The sequence below is a fragment of the Chelonia mydas genome, chromosome 7 (assembly GCF_015237465.2).
Source record: "Chelonia mydas isolate rCheMyd1 chromosome 7, rCheMyd1.pri.v2, whole genome shotgun sequence".
NCBI classification, from domain to species: Eukaryota; Metazoa; Chordata; order Testudines; family Cheloniidae; genus Chelonia; species Chelonia mydas.
Genome location: NC_057853.1, coordinates 612689 through 631817, shown reverse-complemented (window position 1 = coordinate 631817; position 19129 = coordinate 612689). Strand labels below are relative to the sequence as shown.

General features: G+C 50.6%; 1 protein-coding gene across 3 annotated transcripts in view; it reads left to right on the top strand.

Moving 5' to 3' along the window:
- LHFPL4 (LHFPL tetraspan subfamily member 4) overlaps positions 1-19129 on the top strand; it is a 65061-nt gene that overhangs the window by 20493 nt on the left and 25439 nt on the right. The gene's annotated exons all lie outside the window — the stretch shown is intronic.

The window sequence follows — 19129 nt, the reverse complement described above, 5'->3', positions numbered from 1 at the left end:
GGAACAACACGTCCACTGCTTTCCCCACATCCACAGAGCCAATTATCTTGTCATAGAAGGCAATTAGATTAGTCAGGCATGACTTGCCCTTGGTGAATCCATGCTGACTGTTCCTTATCACTTTCTTCTCCTCTAAGTGCTTCAGAATTGATTCCTTGAGGACCTGCTCCATGATTTTTCAGGGACTGAGGTGAGGCTGACTGGCCTGTAGTTCCCAGGATCCTCCTTCTTCCCTTTTTTAAAGATGGGCACTACATTAGCCTTTTTCCAGTCATCCGGGACCTCCCCCGATTGCCATGAGTTTTCAAAGATAATGGCCAATGGCTCTGCAATCCCACCCGCCAACTCCTTTAGCACTCTCGGATGCAGCACATCCGGCCCCATGGACTTGTGCATGTCCAGCTTTTCTAAATAATCCCGAACCACTTCTTTCTTCACAGAGGGCTGGTCACCTCCTCCCCATGCTGTGCTGCCCAGTGCAGTAGTCTGGGAGCTGACCTTGTTCATGAAGACAGAGGCAAAAAAAGCATTGAGTACATTAGCTTTTCCCACATCCTCTGTCACTAGGTTGCCTCCCTCATTCAGTAAGGGGCCCACACTTTCCTTGACTTTCTTCTTGTTGCTAACATACCTGAAGAAACCCTTCTTGTTACTCTTAACATCTCTTGCTAGCTGCACCTCCAGGTGTGATTTGGCCTTCCTGATTTCACTCCTGCATGCCCGAGCAATATTTTTATACTCTTCCCTGCTCATTTGTCCAATCTTCCACTCCTTGTAAGCTTCTTTTTTGTGTTTAAGATCAGAAAGGATTTCACTGTTAAGCCAAGCTGGTCGCCTGCCATATTTACTATTCTTTCTACACATTGGGATGGTTTGTCCCTGTAACCTCAATAAGGGTTCTTTAAAATACAGCCAGCTCTCCTGGACTCCTTTCCCCCTCATGTTATTCTCCCAGGAGATCCTGCCCATCATTTCCCTGAGGGAGTCCAAGTCTGCTTTTCTGAAGTCCAGGGTCCGTATTCTGCTGCTGTCCTTTCTTCCTTGTGTCAGGATCCTGAACTCGACCATCTCATGGTCACTGCCTCCCAGGTTCCCATCCACTTTTGCTTCCCCTACTAATTCTTCCCGGTTTGTGAGCAGCAGGTCAAGAAGAGCTCTGCCCCTAGTTGGTTCCTCCAGCACTTGCACCAGGAAATTGTCCCCTACACTTTCCAAAAACTTCCTAGATTGTCTGTGCACCGCTGTCCCAGTCACACATGCCCAGAAGTTCCTAAAGTCAGATTTGCTTCCTTTATTTGTGTTTGGTGCAACTATTATTACATCTCTAAAGTCCTGAGGAATTTCCTTAGCTTCCCAGATATCCTTAATGATTTCATGTAGATACGGGACAGTTTGGGTGCCTGCAAGTGTAAAGATTTCAGCTGGTATTGTGCCTGTGCCAGGTGATTTACTTGACTTCATTTGTGTGATAGCTTTTTGCAACTCCTCAGTGGTAGGTGGCTGGGCAATTTCTTCATATATAGTTGCTGGGACAGTCCTCTAGCATCTGTGTGTTGACAGGAGAGGGATGGTTGAATAGCTCAGCAAAGTGGTGCATCCATCTTTCAGAGATTCCTCTCTTTGACCTTGATTAAGGGACAAGTAGCATGCACCATCTTAGAGCTGCACAAATGACATTCCATAGAGGTCCTGAAGTTCAGTAACAATTACTTGCTGTAGAATTAACAGACATGTTATTAGAATGGCTAAACTTCCTTGTGACTCATTTTAACCTGATTCCAACAAGACTGCAGATAATTGGCCAATTCAGCAATGTATGCTCAAGGGGAAAGATGTGTCATATGGCATCTTCTCTGCATGAATTCCAGCCAGCACCACTTGTTCAAACTCTGGAAGCATTTGGGGACCTTCATGTTGTGACCTGCGAATTGGACCCGTGTCCTTTTTGCGTGGGAGAGCCTAGCAGGGGGACAGTGAGTCCATTATTGGAGGAGAACATCAATGCCTCTCCTAAAAGGGCTAGGTGTTAGCATAACTGAAAGAAGCTCTTGTTAGCGCTGCTCCAGAAAACATTTCCACACAGAGCCTTGCCAGTCACTGCCTGCCCCGAATCTCTCTTCTTTAGGGAAAAATAGGGTGGAGCCTGAGATCTCCGTAAGCAGGTTTTGGGCCTGGAACAGCTTCTCCCATTGGTCTGTGATTTCCTGCTGGCAATGAAGATCACGTCCTGGCTGATTCCTTTAGACTTTCTTAGCTGACTGGAACCATCAGTCATGAGCTCTTGCTGACATGCATGCAGGCCCTGGCCGGGGTATAGAGATGTGCTCAAGGGCTCACATGCTGGTGCCATAGGGTCCTGTTGCATCTCTCCTCCTGTACAGCATGCACACGAGCCCCCGGGGAAGACACTGAGCTGGTATGGGCTGTGGTGCTGGAAGCATGCAAAAGGCACTTAGCGCTGCAGCTCCATAGCTTCAGCCAAAGATTGTGCTGTTGATCTACCTGGCTGAGGGGATGTTGGTGGGCTGGAAGAAATATCTGCACCCACCTTTCATTACTGAGGGCCTCAGCGTAGGAGGTAGTTGGGTCTCTAGCTACATCTGGATTTCAAATAGTACCAGTGGCCAAGGGGGTGCTTTCCCTCTATGCTTGACAAGAGTCGTGACCTGCTCTGTCTTTGTGTAACGAGGCCTATATGGTGCCTTGTGCTGTATTTGGGACTACCCCTTAGACCATTCAGAAGCTTCAGTTTCTGCAGGGGGCAGCGGGCAGCGTACTTAGCATGGTTTTTCAAATGAAGCATCTTACACTAGAGCTGCAGGGGCCTCACTGGCTTCCACTTCACACTGCTGTGTAGCTCTAATAAAGCCCTGTATGCTTTGGGTTCTGGATTCCTTAGAGACTGGTGGGTGTGGGTGTCTTTTAGCCCAGAGACTGAGTCAGCTGCCAGTCTCCATCTTATAGTCCCCAGAGGCATTAGCGTGGAGGTGGGGTGATATGAGTGGAGATCCTTTGACAGTGGAACATACTCCACACTCTTGGTCAAACAAAGCCAAAATCTGTTGGCCTGCAGGGCATGTTGACAGGCCTCTTTCTCCATTTATCATGGCTTTTGGAGAGTTGCTGGAGTAAGGGGGAGGGAGGGTAAGAGATTTAGTGTTCCTATTGGGTCATGTTGATTTTATTCTCTACTTTTGTGTTGAGTTGTGCATGCACCCAGAGCTCTGGAAAGAAATAAAATAAAATGTCCAATGTGTGTCTATGTTTAGAAAACAAAACTAGATCATGAAAAGCATAGTCTCCTCTTCTCAGGCTTTAGGTTGGGAGACTAATGTCTATTTTGGCCTAGAAATGCAATCTTCAGGCCCTTTACAAACTGTGTGTGGAGTTTTCAGTGGAAAAATAAATCAGATCTAAACCCTGTCAGACAACTCCCAGTCCTGTGCAGCTGCTCCTCTGCTTTGGAATAAGCCTGCTATTCTGCAAACATGCAGGTTACTCAGACACTCCAAATTAGCTAAATGCATCTTCTACCAAGGGGATTTTAGTGCTGTCAGTAAGAGCCTCCTCATTGTAATTTGCTAAAATCCTGCTCCATTGTCGTAGCCTGAGTCATAACATTAAATTCCCTTCAATTAATTAATTTTGCTAGGATAAGAAAAGCCCTTGAGATGTGCATCTCATTTCCAAAGGGCCTCTGAGAAGATGGTAACAAAGTATGTGAAACTAGACAGCCATAAAGCGTCTCCAAAAAGAAATGCAGCCAAGAGATTCCAGCTAAACAGAGCCAAAGATGTCAGGGCAGCCAAAAGAGAATTCAGGAACCAGCACAAGACACTCCTCACATAGAAATGGACTTTTTAAAAATGGAGTGAATCGGAGATAGATTCCTGAAGTCTGGAAAGGGACAAACAAAGGTTATGACACCAGGAAACCAAGAGCAGCCTGTTTCTAAACTCTCGCCTAAGGGACCTGGCAATTAGGTGCTGGGGAGTCCAGCTGGTGGCTGGCTTTGCCAAGGTGGATTCAGGAAGCAAAGCATGTGTGTGTAACAGCAGAGGACCTGGGAGGAGAAAGGGGGAAATCAGGGATCAGCAGAGAATTGGTCTAAACAACGGACAGGATTCGACATCTCACACAAATGGCTCATGGCAAAGCGCAGGAGCAGGAGGAGAAACAGGGGAACTGGCTAGAAAAGTGTGGGAGCATGAGACAAAGGGGGCTCTTAGGAGGAGACTCACCCAGCTCCAGAATGGCTGAGTGGAGCATTCAGGGTGGTTCTAGGACCTCTACCCATAATGGAACTGCACTGGATGTGAGGGAATTGAAAACAAGCTCTCTGGGTTCACAGGCCAGACTAACCTTGGGGCACTGCAAATAATCATAGAATAGAGTATCAGGGTTGGAAGGGACTTCAGGAGGTCATCTAGTCCAACCCCCTGCTCAAAGTAGGACCAATCCCCAATTTTTGCCCCATATCCCTAAATGGCCCCCTCAAGGACGGAACTCACAACCGGGTTTAGCAGGCCAAAGCTCAAACCACTGAGCTATCCCTCCACCCAATGATGCAGGGAGATTCCAAAGGGATGCCAGGGTTTCGAGGACTGGACAGCAGTGGGGAAATGCAGATCAATGGAGACCAGTGTAAAATCATGACCCGGGGAACAAGGACTCAGTCTAGGGAATATGAGCTAACTGGACCAACCACAGAGCACCCAGGTCTTGAGAAGCTCCCAAGATGATTGTGAGGAAGCAGGAAACCTGGCAGCATGGTAAAAAGGCAAATGAAATATTACTAGGCATAAAGGCAGAATCCCAGACAAGAGGTGCTACTGTTAGTCTCTATCTGTGAGCGCTGGGTACCACCTGACAGGAAGGAGATTACTGCCCTATGGAGATCCTGGGTCTGAAGAAAGTATGAGTCAATTTTCTTCTGCTTGGAACAGAGGAGACTTGCCTCATTGGGGGCCTTTAGGGCTGGGAAAGAGGTCAAAATTCATTCAGAAACACTAGGGGCCAAAACCTAGCAGTGAGGAAGCTAGGGATAAATAGGTCAGGAAAAGCATGTGGGAAAAGATTCTGGAGAAGGCAGCTGCAGCCCAGAGCATGGAGAAGTTCAGGAGGGGTCTAGATAAACCAAAGAGGAGCAGCCAACTTGTTTTTAGTATTGCAACCCCAGCACTTAAAAAATCATGGGACATACTTAAAAATCTTGAGATTTTTAAAAGGTAACAGAATTTGGGTTGCTTTATTTGCATTTTGGTTTCTGAGCCACATGGGTTCATGGTTTCCAACTTTGCTCCACAGTCATGAGGGCTAGAAATGCATTCCTTTATAAGTGAAAGCCACGATTCTCACATAACCACAGGACTCCAGGAGCTGGGACTTTAAGAAAACATCAAACATTGTGAGGCTGGTGATAAAATCATGAGTTGGCAACAGAGAGAAGTGTCCTTGCCTTGGCAGGCAAATATAAGCACATCCCAGGCCAGGAAGTAGTCAAACCCAGCCTGACTGGGCTTCTGAAGAAGGCAGATGAGACCTTAATAGAAACAGTACTGTTGTTGTGCAGTGTGTGCATGCTCCTTTGCACTAGGAGAGGGGAGGTGCTCTACTCTTCTCCAGAGCAGGGGTGGGCAAACTTTTTGGCGTGAGGGCTACATCTGGGTATGGAAATTGTACGGTGGGCCATGAATGCTCATGGAATTGGGGTTGGGGTGCAGGAGGGGGTGAAGGCTCCGGCTGGGGGTGCAGGCTCTGGGGTGGGGCTGGAGATGAGGGGTTTGGGGTGCAGGAGGGGGCTCTGGGCTGGGACTGAGGGGTTTGAAGGGTGATCAGGGCTGGTGCAGGGGGTTGGGGCGCCGGGGGGATGGCTCAAGGGTGCAGGCTCTGGGCAGTGCTTACTTCAAATGGCTCCCAGAAGCAGCGGCATGTCCCTGCTCTGGCTCCTATGTGACGGTACGGCCAGGCAGCTCTGCTGGGTGCTGCCCCACGCACAGGCAGTTGCAGGGGAAGCACCTGGGGCAGGGACAGCATGTGGAGCGGAGGCCCCTGGCTGCCCCTATGCGTAGGAACCGAAAGGGGGACATGCCGCTGCTTCCGGGAGCCACACAAAGTGGCCCTGGACCCTGATCCCCATCTGGAGTGCCGGAGCGGGTCAAGCCCCAGATCCCACTCTGCAGTGGGAGCTCGAGGGCCGGATTAAAATGGCTGGTGGGCCGGATGTGGCCCACGGGCCGTAGTTTGCCCACCCCTGCTCTAGAGCCTGCTCTGTCTGCTCAGGGTTCCTGATACCACTGCCACTGCCTGACCTTTCTGAAGCATGTAGCTGAGTTGTCTCAGTGGGCCAGTGTCTGCATCTGAGAAAGGTTAGGTTTGTAGTGGCAGCATGGCTGAGAATGTCAGCGTTAACTCTCTGAGGGCTCCTTGCCTCTCCATAGGGGTCTCACAGGAACAAGGTTCAGCATGTGTCAGACACTGGGCCTGGCAGCTGACCACAATGCTGCTGTAGATCAAGGTAGCTCCCCTGTAGTGACTGGTGTGAATCCAGTGGGAGGTGCAATCCCACTGGTGTTAGTGAAGATACCCCAGATTTACACTAGTGGATCTGGGAGCAGAGTCCAACCCTAGGAGCGCTTGGAGCTTGCACTGAATTATTGGTAAAGAAGCTTTATGCAACAAACTGGTGTAGGGGAGGCTGGACCAGGAGAGCTCTAGGGTTGTCAAACATTCAGCGCCTTTAGTGAACAGATTGGTGAATGGACACTGGCAGGCCATGTTGGGCCGGGGCAGGGCAGAGCTTCGAGACTAAAACAGTATTCACCAGATCTCACTGTTGCCATTCGTTATTTGAATTACAAAATTAAAGGGTTAAGCTATGTAGAGTCCTCCTGAGAGCTAAGGGTCCAATTCAAATCCCACTGAAATCATGGGAATGGGTTTGTAGCAAAGCTCAATGGAAACTGAGTTATAATTAGCCAATGCACACACTCCCAGATGTCAGATCCCAGCCCCAACCCCCATCTCTCTCTTACACACATCCACAGATGTGCCCCAGCCCAGCCCTTTTGTGCCCATCACTTTTGTTTAGCTCCCTAGAACAGTCCTCATGTTGCAGAGTCTCAGATTAGCCTCATGACCACCAGGGAGATCCCCCAATTCATCTGGTGCTTCCAGGCTTCCAGTCCTGCCAGAGTGCATCACCACTTTGCAGACCAACATTCCATGTTGGTGATGTAGAGGGAGCAAATCCAGCCATGTGTGTAGAGTCCTCACCTTGTCTGCCTACCGTACAGCCCCTTCCTCCTACCCACAGTGCTGCTTTGGCTTTGCATCTATCCCTTTCCCCATGGAGTGCAGGGGAAACCCTGCTTCTGTCACCCATCCAGCCTCAAGCTCATTCACCCTTGTCTCCTCAGCATTGTCCTGCCTAACATACGCCTAGGATCCTAACCATCAACCCCCACACATCCATAGACATGATTACCATTCATCTCTCGATTCTTTACCCATCATTTTTCCATCAGGCTACTCATTCATCCTCCTACACCTCCTACAATATAGCCTTTGCCAGCCACTGAGTCATTCATTTTTTGGAGCCCAGCCCACCTGCCTTCCACTCAGACCATCTATCTAGTCATCTGCCCACAATCCCACTTGTGCCTGCCACTTTCTAGTTGTCCCCAGTGCTGTCCATCCCCATAGGTAGGCACTGATGAGAAAGGGAAAGGTGGTAATCAAGGGCAGGCACATGGCGATCAAGGGCAGTTACAGAGAGCAGAAGTAGCTGGAGACTAGGGAGGCGTCCTCCAGGTCAAGCCACCTACAAAGTGCCTCCCACAACCACTCTGAGGCCTGATCTACACTATACATTTGCATTGGTATAATTATGTCACTCAAAGGGGTGGGAAAAATCCATCCCCTGTCCTGAGTGACAGCATTACACTGACCTAGCCTCCAGTGCAGACAGGGCTATGTCGACAGGAGGGCTTATTCTGCCACTGCAGCATTTTAAGTATAGACCTACCCAGAGGTGCCACAACTGAGGGAGGCAACGGGGTGTCTGCACACCCTGGATAGCCCATTGTACCTGGTTTATATTGGTGAATCACACAGCCCCTTCTTATGTGGCTCCAGTCCCTGGGGCTGGACACTCATGGTCACTCTGGGCTTCACGAAGCTTGGACTCTAAGTTAAAGAGAATCCTTTGGGGTTTTGCCTGGGAATTCCCAGCAGAATTCTCCCCCATTTCCAGGAGGAAACACAGGGAAAGAAAAACCCAGCGTTTTTGGAGAGTTGGCTCCAAGATATTTTGGGAGGCAAGATGGGGGGAGGGATAGCTCAGTGGTTTGAGCATTGGCCTGCTAAACCCAGGGTTGTGAGCTCAATCCTTGAGGGGGCCATTTAGGGATCTGGGGCAAAAATTGGGGATTGGTCCTGTTTTGAGCAGGGGGTTGGACTAGATGACCTTCTGAGGTCCCTTCCAGCCCTGATATTCTGTGATTCTTTGGATGGACAAAGCAGCACAGTATTCCTGAGAGGGGTCTGGGTCAGACAGAGAGGCTGCAGGCTGCCCTGAAAGGAGCAGAGGGAAGTATATAGACAGACGGTCACCCTGGGGAAGGAGAGGGGGATACAGGAGTCGGGGGAGGGAGAAGAACATGCGGAAGTGATTATGCAGCTCAGATGGAGTTGCCCTGGAGACAGGATTTCAGAGGCATCTTGTTCGAAGAGAGCGTGCCATTCCGGTGACCAAAACCCCACTCCTCGCACCCTTCTGGAATTGTGAGGGGCAGACTGCCTTTGCTAGGGCATTGTCCCCTGTTCTTACTGACCCCTCAGGAGTGTGGGGGAGAAATAAGAGAGGAGAAGCTCTTGGGGATATCTTTGGAGTGAGGAGGGATGGGTGCAACAGGGGAGAGGGAGTGTGAGTGGCTCAGCACAGGGTGTTTCATTCATATTCTCATGGCAGGTGCTCTCTGTGTCCTGCTCTCTGCAGCTCATTAGCCATTCCAAACACCTCTGAACAGAAAGGTCTCCACCTTCAGCAGGGATGCAGAGACTTTGGTGGATTGGGCAATTTGAATGTAAATGAGATTTCACTGCTGAAACCAGAATCGGGAGAGTTAGAGTGAGTGTGTGTGTGTGGGGGGGGGTCATGCAATGAAGGGTGGTGACAGAAAGGAGGCCCTGGTGAGCATCTCCTTGTCCCTGCCACAGGGAAGCACACATTCCCGGTGCTCCTTGCAGGCTGCCAGCTCCACATCCATGCACAGAGACACAATCTGCTCAGCCTTGGGCATTCACATTCTTCCATGAGTGTCAACACAAATAAGTCTCATGCCACAAAGGCCATAAAATCCACAGGGGAAGATTTATTCTTTCCTGCCTGAGCTCAGCCAGGGACACTCCCCAAACCCTCACCCTTCCTCTGTGCTCAGCCCGTTCACCCGCCACAACTGAGTTCCTCAGGGGCCGGGTCCTGAGGGCAAAGACCTGCTGTAATTCTCCTCCTGAGCAGGGTGGTGCCAAGCCCACCCCAGCTCAGGGATGGGAGGGAAGGGAAGGGAGCTAGTGCCAGGCGAGGAACAGGGAAGGGTGAGCCATTTAGGGTAGAGGGGAACCTACAATCTCCTCCCAGCTGGGTTTCCAGGCAGCCCTGGGGGCTGCGTTATTGTCCAACCTTTCTCAGAGTGGCTTCTCAATGGGCCACCCCCGACTGTCTCTCCCCCCCCGCGCCTGAGGGAGCGCGGGCCACCCCCCGACTGTCTCCCCCCCCGCCTGAGGGGAGCGCGGGCCACCCCCCGACTCTCTCTCCCCCGCGCCTGAGGGAGCGCGGGCCACCCCCCGACTGTCTCTCCCCCCCCCCGCCTGAGGGGAGCGCGGGCCACCCCCCGACTGTCTCCCCCCCGCGCCTGAGGGGAGCGCGGGCCACCCCCCGACTGTCTCTCCCCCCCCCGCCTGAGGGGAGCGCGGGCCACCCCCCGCCTGTCTCCTCCCCCCCCCCGCCTGAGGGGAGCGCGGGCCACCCCCCGCCTGAGGGGAGCGCGGGCCACCGCCCGACTGTCTCTCCCCCTCCCCGCCTGAGGGAGCGCGGGCCACCCCCTGACTGTCTCTCCCCCCCCCGCCTGAGGGGAGCGCGGGCCACCCCCGACCTGTCTCCTCCCCCCCGCGCCTGAGGGGAGCGCGGGCCAACCCCCCGCCTGTCTCCCCCCCCCGCCTGAGGGGAGCGCGGGCCACCCCCCGCCTGTCTCCCCCCCCCCCGCCTGAGGGGAGCGCGGGCCACCCCCCGACTGTCTCTCCCCCACCCCCCGCCTGAGGGAGCGCGGGCCACCCCCTGACTGTCTCTCCCCCCCCGCCTGAGGGGAGCGCGGGCCACCCCCCACCTGTCTCCTCCCCCCGCGCCTGAGGGGAGCGCGGGCCAACCCCCCGCCTGTCTCCCCCCCCCGCCTGAGGGGAGCGCGGGCCACCCCCCACCTGTCTCCTCCCCCCCCGCGCCTGAGGGGAGCGCGGGCCAACCCCCCGCCTGTCTCCCCCCCCCGCCTGAGGGGAGCGCGGGCCACCCCCCGACTGTCTCCCCCCCCGCCTGAGGGGAGCGCGGGCCACCCCCCGACTGTCTCTCCCCCCCCGCCTGAGGGAGCGCGGGCCACCCCCCGACTGTCTCTCCCCCACCCCCCGCCTGAGGGAGCGCGGGCCACCCCCGACTGTCTCGCCCCCCGCCCCCAAACTAGTATTGTTTAATCCGGTAACTTTTTAAGCAGTATTTACACAGCTAGTTGGGAAGTAGCTGTTCCAGGAAGCAGTTGGCGGAGAAACTGGGCCTCCGAGCCGGGTCTGGGGGTCTGCGGCCCGCTCATGTTCAGGCGCCGGCGGCGCCCGCGCGAGACTCACAGACCCTCGGGGCCGCAGGGGCCCTCAGGCGGGGCCTCGTCCGACCCCGGCTCCGAGCAGGGCCCGGCCCCGCTAACTCACCCTATTACCGCGTGAGGGAACGACGTGGCCTCCGCCCTGCCATCTGTAAGCTGTGTTTAAACGTGCTCCGGTTTAAATCGGCAGTTTTCGGGGGGGAGACAGTCGGGGGGTGGCCCGCGCTCCCCTCAGGCGGGGGGGGGGAGAGACAGTCGGGGGGTGGCCCGCGCTCCCCTCAGGCGGGGGGGGGGAGAGACCAGTCGGGGGGTGGCCCGCGCTCCCCTCAGGCGGGGGGGGGAGACAGTCGGGGGGTGGCCCGCGCTCCCTTAGGCGGGGGGGATGAGAGAGAGTCGGGGGGTGGCCCGCGCTCCCCTCAGGCGGGGGGGGGGAGAGACAGTCGGGGGGTGGCCCGCGCTCCCTCAGGCGGGGAGGGGGAGAGACAGTCGGGCGGTGGCCCGCGCTCCCCTCAGGCGGGGGGGGGAGAGACAGTCGGGGGGTGGCCCGCGCTCCCCTCAGGCGGGGGGGGGGAGAGACAGTCGGGGGGTGGCCCGCGCTCCCCTCAGGCGGGGGGGAGAGACAGTCGGGGGGTGGCCCGCGCTCCCCTCAGGCGGGGGGGGGAGGAGACAGTCGGGGGGTGGCCCGCGCTCCCCACAGGCGGGGGGGGATGAGAGAGAGTCGGGGGGTGGCCCGCGCTCCCCTCAGGCGGGGGGGGGAGACAGTCGGGGGGTGGCCCGCGCTCCCCTCAGGCGGGGGGGGAGAGAGAGTCGGGGGGTGGCCCGCGCTCCCTCAGGCGGGGGGGGGGGGGGAGACAGTCGGGGCGTGGCCCGCGCTCCCTCAGGCGGGGGGGGGATGAGAGAGAGTCGGGGGTGGCCCGCGCTCCCCTCAGGCGGGGGGGGATGAGAGAGAGTCGGGGGGTGGCCCGCGCTCCCCGCAGGCGGGGGGGGGAGACAGTCGGGGGGTGGCCCGCGCTCCCCTCAGGCGGGGGGGGGAGAGAGAGTCGGGGGGTGGCCCGCGCTCCCTCAGGCGGGGGGGGGGGAGACAGTCGGGGCGTGGCCCGCGCTCCCTCAGGCGGGGGGGGGTGGGAGAGACAGTCGGGGGATGGCCCGCTTGTAGGCAGCTCTGTCCTTAGGAACGTGCATTCAAGACAAATGAAGAAGTTGGCTGTTTTTTGGTGCCTGGCTATCTGTACAGTTCTGTGTTGGGGGGCTGTATTATTGTGTATTGTCAGAGGCAGAAAGAATAAATACATACATAAATAAATATTGGGGAAAGTACTGTCTGGCCCTTGGAGGCAGCCTCGGCCAATGATGCAGAGAGGTCATAGCAGCCTGTGGACGTGTCACACTGCTGAAAGGTGAAATTAGGGCTAAAGAAGGGCCCTGGGTACCATTGGAGGCACATGCCTGAAAGTACAAGATCCCCTTGCACCTACACTCTAGTACATTGGTATGTTCTGATTAGTATTTTGGATAAAGAGTAAGACCAAGGGAGGCAGTTCATTAGTCTCCTGGGGCTTCCTGGGTGGCAGGTGGCACTTCGGGGAAAGAGCAGGTATTTTCATAGATTTGTAAAGTTTCAGGCCGGAAAGGACCATCTGATCATCTAGTCTGATTTCCAGTATATCACAGGCCATTTAATTTCACCCAGTAACCCCTCTATTAAGACCAATAATATGTATTTAACTAAAGCCTCTTCCAGAAAGGCATCCAGTCCTGACTGGAAGACATCAAGGAATGGAGAATCCACTGCTTCCTTTGGTAGCTTGTCCCAAAGTTCACTGTTAAAATTTTGCCTTACTTCCAATTGGAATCTCTGGCTTTAGCTTCTAGTCACTGGTTCTTATTCTGCCTTTCTCTGCTAGATTAAAGAGCCTCAATATTTTTTCCCTATGAAGGTAATGATATACTGTAATCAACTCACCTCTCAATCTTCTTTTTGATAAACGGATCAAGCATGGGCGGTGGGTATATTAAGCCAGGGAAGGCTCTGCCTTCCCTAGCTGCAGCCTCTGCCACAGAATGCTGGGCTGGGGCTGCTCCAGCCCCAAGCCGGCCCATGCGGCTGGGGCTGCTCGGGCCAGGGTTTGGGTGGGTCTGTCAGCCTGCTGGGGCTGGCCTGGGGCTCCTCTGGCAGTGGGGGTGGGCGTGGCTTGAGGTTCCAGGTGGCCTGGGGCTTCTCCCGCCACGGGAGAGGAGGGTAGGGGACTCAGGCCGTGTGGGGCAGGGTCTCACGCGAAGTGGGTGAGGCTGTGGGGCAAGCCTCCCGGAATGGAGGGGATCCACCCGCCGCCCACGAGCTCAAGCTCTTTCACTCTCCATGCAAAGCATTTTCTTGAATCGTACAATCGCTTTTGTGGCTGTTCTCTGCACCACCTCAGTTTTTCAACAGAACTTTAAAAATGTGGACACCAGAACTGGACGCAGTATTGCAGTATCTGTCTCACGATTAATCGCAGTTTTAGTTGCACTGTTAAACAATAATAGAATACCATTTATTTAAATATTTTTGGATGTTTTCTACATTTTCAAATATATTGATTTCAATTACAAACACAGAATACAAAGTATACAGTAGCTCACTTTATATTTTTATTACAAATATTTACGCTGTAAAAAAGCAAAAGAAATAGTATTTTTCAATTCATCTAATACAAGTATTGTAGTGCAATCTCTTCATCATGAAAGTTGAATTTACAAATGTAGAACTATGTACCAAAAAAATCTGCATTCAAAAATAAACATAAGAACATAAGAATGGCCATACTGGGTCAGACCAAAGGTCCATCCAGCCCACTATCCTGTCTGCTGACAGTGGCCAATGCCAGATGCCCGAGAGGGAGTGAACCTAACGGGTAATAATCTAGTGATCTCTCTCCTGCCATCCATCTCCACCCTCTGACAAACAGAGGCTAGGGACACCATTCCTTACCCATCCTGGCTAATAGCCATTAATAGATGTCTTCAGAGAACTATCCAGTATGACTCCAAGATCTCTTTCCTGATTAGTTGTAACTAAATTAGCCCCCATCATATTGTATGTATAGTTGGGGTTATTTTTTCCAATGTGCATTACTTTACATTTATCCACATTAAATTTCATTTGCCATTTTGTTGCCCAGTCACTTAGTTTTGTGAGATCTTTTTGAAGTTCTTCACAGTCCGCTCTGGTCTTAACTATTTTGAGCAGTTTAGGATCATCTGCAAACTTTGCCACCTCACTGTTTAACCCCTTTCTCCAGATCATTTATGAATAAGTTGAATAGGATTGGACCGAGGACTGACCCTTGGGGACCACCACTAGTTACCCTTTCCATTCTGAAAATTTACCATTTATTCCTACCCTTTGTTCCTTGTCTTTTAACCAGTTCTCAATCCATGAAAGGATCTTCCCTTTTATCCCATGACAACTTAATTTACCTAAGAGCCTTTGGTGAGGGACCTTGTCAAAGGCTTTCTGGAAATCTAAGTACGCTATGTCCACTGGATCCCCTTTGTCCACATGTTTGTTGACCCCTTCAAAGAACTAATAGATTAGTAAGACCTGATCTCCCTTTACAGAAACCATGTTGGCTTTTGCTCAACAATTTATGTTCTTCTATGTGTCTGACAATTTTATTCTTTACTATTGTTTCAACTAATTTGCCCAGTACTGACGTTAGACTTACCGGTCTGTAATTGCCAGGATCACCTCTAGAGCCCTTCTTAAATATTGGCGTTACATTAGCTATCTTCCAGTCATTGGTACAGAAGCCAATTTAAAGGACAGTTTACAAACCATAGTTAATAGTTCCGCAATTTCACATTTGACTTCTTTCAGAACTCTTGGGTGAATGCCATCTGTTCCCAGTGACTTGTTACTGTTAAGTTTATCAATTAATTCAAAAATGTCCTCTAATGACACTTCAAGCTGTGACAATTCCTCAGATTTGTCACCTACAAAGGACGGCTCAGGTTTGGGAATCTCCCTAACATCCTCAGCTATGAAGACTGAAGCAAAGAATTCATTTCATTTCTCTGTGATGACTTTACCATCTTCAAGTGCTCCTTTTGTATCTCGATCATCCAGGGCCCCACTGGTTGTTTAGCAGGCTACCTGCTTCTGGAGTACTTAAACATTTTGTTATTACCTTTTGAGTTTTTGGCTAGCTGTTCTTCAAATTCCTTTTTAGCTTTTCTTATTACATTTTTACACTTAATTTGGCACGGTTGATGCTCCTTTCTATTTACCTCACTAGGATTTGACTTCCACTTTTTAAAAGATGCCTGTTTCATCTCTCACTGCTTCTTTTACATGGTTGTTAAGCCACAGTGGCCCTTTTGAGTTCTTTTACTGTGTTTTTTAAATTTGGGGTATACATTGTTTACATTTAAAACAATGTAAAACTTTAAAGCCTAGAAGTCCACTCAGTCCTATTTCTTGTTCAGCCAATTGCTCAAGCAAACAAGTTTGTTTACATTTGCAGGAGATAATTCTGCCTGCTTCTTGTTTACAATGTCACCTGAAGGTGAGAACAGGTGTTTGCATGGCACTGTTATAGCCGTCATCGCAAGATATTTGCCAGGTACGCTAAAGATTTATATGTCCCTTCATGCTTCAAACACCATTCCAGAGGACATGTGTCCATGCTGATGACGGGTTCTGCTTGATAACAATCCTAAGCAGTGTGGACCGATGCACGTTCATTTTCGTCATCTGAGTCAGATGCCACCAGCAGAAGGTTGAGTTTCTTTTTGGTGGTTTGGGTTCTGTAGTTTCCGCATCAGAGTGTTGCTCTTTTAAGACTTCTGAAAGCATGCTCCACACCTTGTCCCTCTCAGATTTTGGAAGGCACTTCAGATTCTTAACCCGTAGGTCGAGTCCTGTAGTTATCTTTAGAAATCTCACATTGGTACCTTCTTTATGTTTCGTCAAATCTGCTGTGAAAGTGTTCTTAAAACGAACATGTGCTGAGTCATCATCCGAGACTGCTAGAACATGAATTATATGGCAGAATGCAGGTAAAATAGAGCCAGGGACATACAATTCTCCTCCAAGGAGTTCAGTCACAAATTTAATTAACACACTTTTTTTTTTAAATGAGCACCATCAGTATAGAAGCATGTTCTCTGGAATGGTGGCCAAAGCATGAAGGGGAATATCAATGTTTAGCATATCTGGCATGTAAATACCTTGCCATGCTGACTATAAAAGTGCCATGCAAACTCCTGTTCTCACTTTCTAGTGACATTGTAAATAAGAAGTGGGCAACATTATCTCCTGTAAATGTACACAAACTTGCTTGTCTGAGCGATTGGCTGAACAAGAAGTAGGACTGAGTGGACTTGTAGGCTCTAAAGTTTTGCATTGTTTTGTTTTTGAGAGCAGTTATGCGACAAAAAAACCAACCTACATTTGTAAGTCGCACTTTCACAATAAAGAGGTTGCACTACATTACTTGTATGAGGTGAATTGAAAAATACTATTTCTTTTATCATTTTTACAGTGGAAATATTTGTAATAAAAATATAAAGTGAGCAGTGTACACTATGAATTCTGCATTGTAATTGAAATCAATAAATTTAAAAATGTAGAAAAACATCCACAAATATAAATAAATTTAAAGTGGTCTACTATTGTTTAACAGTGCAATTTAAAACTATGATTAATTTTTTTAATTGTGATTTTTTTGAGTTAATCGCGTGAGTTAACTGCAATTAATCAACAACCCTAGTATTTACCACTCCCTCCATCTTTGTGTCATCCACAAATTTTATCAGCAGTGATTTTATATTTACTTCCGAACGAATGATGAAAATGTTGAATGGTGTTTTGCCTTGCACTGAACCCTGTGGAAACCCTCCTAAACACCTCCATTTCATGATGAGTCCCCATTAACAACTACTTCTAAAACTCTGGCAGTCAGTTCTTAATCCATAGACCTACCTTATGAGAGCAGATTCAAAGAGCTTGATTTCTTTAGCCTAACCAAAAAAGGCTGAGAGGAGATACGATTTCTCTCTATAAATACATCAGAGGGATAAATGCCAGGGTGGAGAGGAGTTATTTAAATTAAACACCAATGTGGACACCGGAACAAACTGGCCATCAACAAGTTTAGGCTTGAAATTAGACAAAGGTTTCTAACCATCAGAGGTGTGACATTCTGGAACAGCCTTCCAAGGGGAGCAGTGGGGTCAGAAAACCTAACTGGCTTCAAGACTGAGCTTGATAAGTTTATGGAGGGGATGGCGTGATAGGACCGCCTACAATGGCATGTAGCCGATCTGCAACTTCTAGCAGCAAATACCTCCAATGGCTGACGATGGGACACTAGATGGGGAGGGCTCTGAGCTACTACAGAGAATTATTTCCCCCAGGTGTTTGACTGCTGGGTCTTCCCTGCTGTCACGAGTCACTCTGAAGCTCAGCCAGGACTCTGGGGCAGCACACTTTCACCAAGGCAAGAAGCCTCCTCAGCTTTGGCGCTTCCTCAGTCCAACTCGGAGCATCCAGCACCCCTGTTTGCACTATGAGCAACCTGCCATGAGTCCACCTAGATGGGGCATCTGGGGAAGCTTTGCACACCCCCAAAGGGCCCTGCACCCCAACTTTGCAGTCAGAAGTGACTCTCAGCCAGTGTTGTACAACAGAAAGGTTTATTAGTCATCAGGAATACAGCATAGAACAAATCTTGTTAGCACAGAAATCAAGAACATTCAGTAAAGTTCATCTTGTGAGGAGGGGAATAATCCAGAGCCCAGGGCCCTGGCCATCTCCCTTGAGTCCCAAACCAGGAGACTGACTAGCCTCCAGGTGCCTGGCCTAAGACACACCCATTTCCCCTCCTCCATCCTTTGTCTCATTTCCCGAGCGAAAGGGTCCCCTGGTTGCCACCTCTCTCCTGGTTCCAACTCATTGCAGCTGGCCCCAGTAGGAGGGCCCCAGTCACCAGTTGCCAGGTTATAGAGTGTTTTGGCCATTGTCTACATGCAGACAGCTAGAGGCATCCCCACCTGCCCACTAGGGTCTCAGCAAAAATCACACATCTTTGTCCCACCACCTAGGCATTGGGGTAACACACAGGGAAATTGAGGCACACACAGTATTCATGCAAATCATTAAGACTCTCACAAAACATTAAGAAAAAAACTCCCACTTTGTTACACCCACATACTCAGAGTCCAGCTGATCCCCATATTTGGGGTCAGGAAGGAATTTTCCCCAGGTCAAAGTGGCAGAGACCCTGCTGATTTTTCACCTTCCTCTGTAGCATTGGGCACAGGTCACTTGCAGGTTTAAAATAGTCTAAATGGTGGATTCCCTGTAACTTGAAGTCTTTAAATCATGATTTGAGGACTTCCAGTAACTCATTCAATGGTTATAGCTCTATTACAGGAATGGGTGGGCAAGGTTCTGTGGCTTGCAATGTGCAGGAGATCAGACTAGATGATCATGATGGTCCCTTCTGATCTTAAAGTCTATGAGTCTGCACATAGTAGACACATGGGCCTGGGAAGCTTATGAAGTATTTCCAAGGTTCCAAATAGTTCTGGGGCCTCTGGCAGTCCCAGAGCATTCACACCAAATTGATACATTAGCAAGTGTTTTAGCTGTAAGTACTGCCACTCCGCTGAGGGTGGCAGGTCTTATCATTGCTTTACTGTTAGAAAAGGGACAAAGCCCTCATCCTGCACTAATTGGGGAATCCATAAAATGCCTCTGCTCATACAGTTCTTCCAGATTGTATGTTTCTTCCCAATTTGTAATTCTGGGTTGCCTCAAATAGGTGCTTTTGCATGACAGCAAGGATGAAATTGGTGCCTCTTAGCTAGCCAGACCCTTCACACAGCCACCACCGTAGGCATCCTGTTTTTGTCCAATGGAGACAAAAAAGAATTGAGGAGAACTTCAGAGGGAATTGCATGCATCCATACACATTCAATTTCCACCCATAAGGGTGTTAGTGTGCTGAAAGCAGTTTGATATCTGTGACGTGATAAAAGCTTGATAGTAATTTTGTAAGTCTGGGATCCCAATGCTTCCTTGCCCCTTGCCTAGAGAGAGTTAGAGGTTTTTAAATTATAGCCTTAGTTGTTGACCAGCGACCCATAGGAAGGCTCTTATAATGCTGTTACATTTTCTAAAATAGGACCGAGGATCTATATAGATAGGCTACTTGGAATATAGCAGAGCCTAGGCAGAATATTCATTTTTATTATGTTAATGTTCTCCCCCAAAGGCT